This window comes from Macaca mulatta, chromosome 13 (assembly GCF_049350105.2).
Source record: "Macaca mulatta isolate MMU2019108-1 chromosome 13, T2T-MMU8v2.0, whole genome shotgun sequence".
NCBI classification, from domain to species: domain Eukaryota; kingdom Metazoa; phylum Chordata; class Mammalia; order Primates; family Cercopithecidae; genus Macaca; species Macaca mulatta.
Window position 1 is genome coordinate 94,487,993 of NC_133418.1, and position 6,000 is coordinate 94,493,992.

General features: G+C 43.3%; 1 protein-coding gene across 8 annotated transcripts in view; it reads right to left on the minus strand.

Annotated features, from left to right (window-relative positions):
* LCLAT1 (lysocardiolipin acyltransferase 1) overlaps positions 1 to 4,954 on the minus strand; it is a 215,352-nt gene extending 210,398 nt beyond the window's left edge. For 5 of the 8 annotated variants that reach the window (XM_077959801.1, XM_001104502.5, XM_077959800.1 and 2 more), the window contains exon 1: positions 4,842 to 4,954. The gene's annotated coding sequence lies outside the window, so the exon portion shown is untranslated. Of the gene's footprint in view, positions 1 to 4,276; positions 4,598 to 4,820 lie in introns of those variants that run through there. The other 3 variants (XM_077959802.1, XM_077959797.1, XM_077959798.1) reach the window with 2 other exon arrangements.
* Positions 4,955 to 6,000: the final 1,046 nt, after the last annotated feature.

Below are 6,000 nucleotides of genomic sequence, written 5' to 3' on the forward strand. Positions count from 1 at the left end.
ATCTTATAACTGTATCACAATTTACTCATCCATTCTACTGCTGATGTACAATTGGTTCTGCAGTGTTTCATCTTATAAATATATCACAATTTACTCATCCATTCTACTGCTGATGTACAACTGAGTTATATCCAATTTTTGATTATGAATAAAGGCATTATAAACATTCTTTAACATGTTTTTTTAGTAGGCACAAGCATTAGTTTCTCTTGAGTATACCTAGGAACGAATGTAAGCATTTGATCATGGGTAGGAGTAGACAAAGCCACAGTCTTCCAAAGTGACTGTACCATTTGACACCTCCACCAACAATATGTAAGAGATCCAGCTGGTCTACACTCTTGCCAACACTGGAACTGTCCATCTTTTTAATTTTAGTTATTCTGGAAGGTGTATAGCAGTATCTCATTATTGTTTTAATTTATATTTCCCACTGACAAATAATGTTAAGTACCTTTTTATATGCATACTGGCCATTCTGAGACCCTCTAATAGAAAGTGCCTGTTCAAGACGCCTACACATTTTTAAAATGATTTTTCTCATTAATTTTTTTATGCTACACATACACACACACACAGAGCATGAGTCCTTGGTCAGATATATAAATTGCAAATTTCTTCTTCCAGTCCATATTTTGCTCTTCATTTTCTTAGTGGTGTCTTTAGATGAAGAGTAGTTCCCAAGTTTAATGAACTCTGAAGACAAATTTATCAATCATTTTCATGATCAGTGCTTTCTGAGTCCTTTTTAAGAATCTCTGCCTATTCTAGGCACTAGTTCTTTATTTGCACTTACGGTTTCAGCAGTTCTCCCCCTAGCTTTGACTTCATGAAATCCTGCCTCTTTTGCAAGAGTTGCACCCCCTACCTTGTAGTCGATTTGCACTGCATTCATGTTATGTTGTTAGGTGCTGGACAACTTTAGTGTTACACAAGTTCAAGTGGAGATCAGCTTTAAAACTAGAGAAATCATCAGTGATTACTTCGATATTACAATGATTTCTGTACAAATATATTCAAAACCTAATGTAAAAAGAAAAAAAATTCTAATACCCATTATCCTAGCATTTTTCCCCCAAACATACCTTAAGATGATTCTTTCTACACCTTTTAAACAAATAACTTCCTGCTCTATCCTTTTTCCTAAATTAGTTAAGAAGACCTCCAATTTCCAACCATATAGTTCCAAAGAAATAAACCTTACTCTTACGGCAAGCACGTATTCCCTTCCACAACCCTGTTATCTTCACATCCAATCACTCTCACAACATGCTTTCAAAATGTGTGTGGAATGTGAACTCTGCTCTGCCACAGCCAATGCCTGGTTCCTTCCCTCACCATCTCTTGTCTGGACTATGCAAACTGTCCTTAACTGGTCTCCTCTTTACAGTCTGTCTTTCACCCTGTCACCAAAGTCACCTTTCAAAAACATAAAGTTGAGGTTATGCATCTAACGAGCTCCTTCTACAGTTCCCACTGTCTGCAGGATAAAGTCACTCTCTTAGCTAAGAGTTCACAACCTGGCTCTAACCTTTCCTGGCTTCCCTCCCAGCAACACCTACAATACTCTGGTCTGACCCCTGGACACCACGAGCTCTCACTTGTCCTGGCTTTGCTCTGCTTCTCCCTATGCCTCTATCCTCCAGTTAGCTCCCTTCCTCTTCTGGCCAGACCCACCCCAGAAGAAGTAACTGTTCCCTTTTATGTGCTCTCACAGCTCTCTGCACCCACAACTATATTTGAGTTCTTATCACACTTTATTAGTTAATCATTTATTTATTTGTCTCAACTGTCTACAAACTTCTGGACCTGGGACTTCTCCCTGAATTCCTCAAGGGTAGGGTCAGGAGTTAATGTTTACATCCTAAAGACTTGGTGGGGCTATTCCATAAAGGTTCAATGAAAGAATAAATGTCCTAGCCACTTTTACTCATCCTATTTTTTCAATAAATAAAGACTGGAAAAATTAGCACAAGTATATCAAAACAACAAGCTTAACTAAAATCAGTTTTCTTTTAAAAGTCCCCCAGCAAATTATTCTTTTAAAAAAATGTAATAAAAACAAAAATCTCAATTACTGATTTGTGCTTCCTGATAGAAATTAGTCATAACTGGCCAGGCACGGTGGCTCACATCTGTAATCCCAACACTTTGGGAGGCCAAGGCAGGCGGATCACCTGAGGTCGGGAGTTCAAGACCAGCCTGACCAACATGGAAAAACCCCGTCTCTACTAACAATACAAAATTAGCCAGGCGTAGTGGCACATGTCTGCAATCCCAGCTACTCGAGAGGCTGAGGTAGGAGGATCACTTGAACCCGGGAGGCAGAGGTTATGGTGAGCTGAGATGGTGCCATTGCACTCCAGCCTGGGCAACAAGAGCAAAACTCCCTCTTAAAAAAAAAAAAAAAGAAATCAATCATACCTCTGTTTCAAAACAAATTTTTAACTAATGGGCAACAAAAGTAAGATGAATATACCACTTAACCAAGGTAAATGTAATTGTTACCACACAACTGGATGCCAATGGAATAAAACATGATTATTTACACAACTAAAAGATCACAAACAAAACTACTGGCTTGAAATATGTGTTCATTCTAGGACATCGCTGGAGCCTTTGAAAAAATATATATATACATAAAAAATGAAAAATTTGTGCATATATTAATGTTTCCCCTTAATACGTAACACATCTGTATGTCGCAGGAAGATAGTATGCATAGTGGTAGTAAGACAGTAAGAACACAGGCTGGAAACACAATGCTAATTGTGTGACATGGACAAATTACTTAAACGTCAACGTGCTTCAGTTTCCTCATCTGCAAAATAAAGATAATAAATGTATCCACCTCGCAGTGATGCTAGACGACTGAGTTGGCACATGTAAGTCCCCGATTCAGAGCCTGGCATAGTACATGAATGCAGAGGAATAAATTTCAAATATTTTCACTGTGTTTTTTAACTTTTTTTAAGCCCTTTTACACACACTGTCTTTTCTTTTCCTCCCAACAGTTTGAGATTGTTTGAACACGAAATACTAACTTTAGAGATAAGACACCAATAGTAAAGTTGTATGATTACCCTTTTTTTTTTTTTTTTTGAGACGGAGTCTCCATCTGTCGCCCAGGCTGGAGTACAGAGGCACGGTCTCGGCTCACTGCGAGCTCTGCCTCCCGGGTTCATGCCATTCTCCTGCCTCAGCCTCCCGAGTAGCTGGGACTACAGGCACCCACCACCATGCCCAGTTAATTTTTTTTTTTTTTTTTTTTTTTTGTATTTTTAGTAGAGACAGGGTTTCACCGTGTTCGCCAGGATGGTCTCGATCTCCTGACCTCCTGATCCACCCGCCTCGGCCTCCCAAAGTGCTGGGATTACAGGCGTGAGCCACCGGCCCGGCCACCCTAAGACATTTTTAAGTGGCAGAGTTTGGACTAGAATCCACACATAATCTTAACCCCAGGCCAAACTGACCAAATCTCCACGGATCCAGTTTGGAAGGAAGAATCTTTTGGGTTTTCCCCATTGCTGCCTCCTCGTTGTCAGCAACAGCCAGCCTAAAGACCTCATGGGGGCAAATGCAGAGGACCACGTGTTCAAACTAAAAAGTAGAAGAAGCCTAGCTTTCACAGAAACTGACACATAGTTGGCCCTCCAGAGATGGCAGCTATTGACTGAAACTTACAAGCACTATTACATTTTTCTCAGTTACAGAACAAAGTACTACTCCACAAAATCAAGTCTACTACCAAAAACAAAAGTCACTTAATACTATACTTATCTGTCATATCAAGCATATCTAAGTCCAATGTGCAACAGAATCCTAAACAAAAAAGTGGTAAGATTTATTTTTACTAATCTCAAAAAACATGTTTCACAAAAAGGGCTTTCATCATCAGTTTTTTGAAAACTAAACCAAGTAGTTATATTTCACGACATGATGTTTCTTTGAACAAAAAAGTTAACGATAAGATTAAATATTTCACCTTGGTAATGCCTTCAACACATTTGTTCAATACTTTTCTTGGGCTTAAAGTGACTCTCAATCCCTAATCTCATCTACTGCCAGGTACACAAGAAACACAGTTAATGAACTTTAAAGGCAGATGCAATGTTTCCAGGGAAGTCATCTGAACCAGAGAAGTACAAGCAAGCAAATCATCTCCACCACCACGTCTAAGTGCCTTATCTTTCAACTTCTTTTCTTCAAATGGGCAATTAGAAGCTAAAATACACCTTAAAAATCAGGTTTGGCATCCGCCCTGGCTAGGGCCTACCTTTCTTTACGCGGCACTGCCACTCTGGCACCTACAGGCAGGCCTTTGGCGCCTGCAGGACTCACAGGGAAGGCAGCCCCAGCCCCTGCTCTCCACAGCTCTCGTCGAAGCCCTGCACGTGGTGGCCACTTGAGACGTTTTAGTGGATGGGATTCGACAGTGGCTGAGCTCAGGTTGCGTTCCGGGAGGGCGCAGCTCCCAGACCCGCTGTGGTTGCAGTAGGAAGGTTTTGACGCTCCTAGCGTAAACAGCGACGGGACACTCTTCGCCCCGCTGCTACCTAGCCCTCACTGCTCGCGCGGTCCCTCCGCACCCGACGCCTCCGCCAGCCTCCAGGATTCATTTCCCTGCGCCTCCTCCCACCTGAGCCAGCGACGCCACCGCCACCTGCACCGGACCCCAACTCCCAAGCCAGGGGCCGTTACCCGAGGTCGCGGCCCGGGGGAGGCCCACGTCTCAGGAGGAAAAGCCCGGGCTACAGCTCCCGCTCCTGCACCTCTAAGATCCCCCAGCCGCCGCCATTTTCCTTGCGCCGTAACCCCACCTGACAGTTCCAGCCGCCCACCTGTGACAAGCAGGGCACGCCACGCGACGCCGAGTGGGGTGCGTGGGCAAGCTGGGACTCCGTAAGGGTCACAACCTCCGAGCGGAACCCGCCGTTAATTCATCCAGAAGCGCGGAGGCGTCCGGCCGTCGCCCTAGTAATGCGTCCCGGAAGGCTACGTCCTGATTGGCTGCAAGAGCCGTGTCGCAACGGCGTCCCCGGCTGCGTGGGAAGCCCGGGTCCGCGGCGCCCCGCGCCTGCTCCACAGCCCGGGATACCCCCGGGTGCCTTTCTTTGAGAGCTCCTTTAAAGAGGCCGCGCTTATTTCCTCGTCTGTCCTCCTGGAGAGGAGGGACCCACGGAACGGTGGGGTGTAAGGATAAGAAAATAACGAAATAGGAAATTAGCGGAGGTCATTTGTCCGAGGAAACCTAATGTTTCATTCAACCCCTAGAGCTGCAAATGGAAAACAGAAATCTGGGAGTTTAATTTACAAGCCTAAATTGGGTGCGCGAAGACACAGGACAAATCAGTAATAGAAACAGCTCTAGAACCCAGGTTCCCTCATCAGGAGCACAAAGTTTTTCCAGCACGCTCAGTGTTTCCCCAGTCCTAGAAAATGTTTCCTCCCAGTTCCCATAGCAACTTCATCACACTGCTCCAAAGGTCTCCTTCACCTACCATGGTGTGTCTGTCCCCTAACCTACTAGATTGCAAGCCCCTGAACGGTGGGGACTGTGATTAAACCCCTTTTCATTTCCCTTAAGCAATGCCCTCCTCAACTTGGCCTTCAACAAATACAATAAGAATCTTATAAATAATAAACATAGCTACACATCACACACAGCCACTCATCAGTAGTTCATGTGTGTCTATACGTTTCATCCGTTTATTCAACAAGGCTCAGAGGAGTGAATATTTTTAAAATTACAAAGTTCCTGACCTCACAAAATTTATGGTATAATAATAATGACCGTCTACATTTTGGCTGCATAGCTTCAACATAGCTAAATTATATCCCCAAATTCCCTGTAAATCAAAGATTCCTGTGCTATTTTCCTAAATCAGCTTCATAATTTCTCTAAGTTTGTTCCAGAACATTTTAGTATTTAAGATGTGCTAAAATTGCATCAGAAAGTGAAGAATGACTACAGAGAGAAACACCAGAACAAAAGTCAAT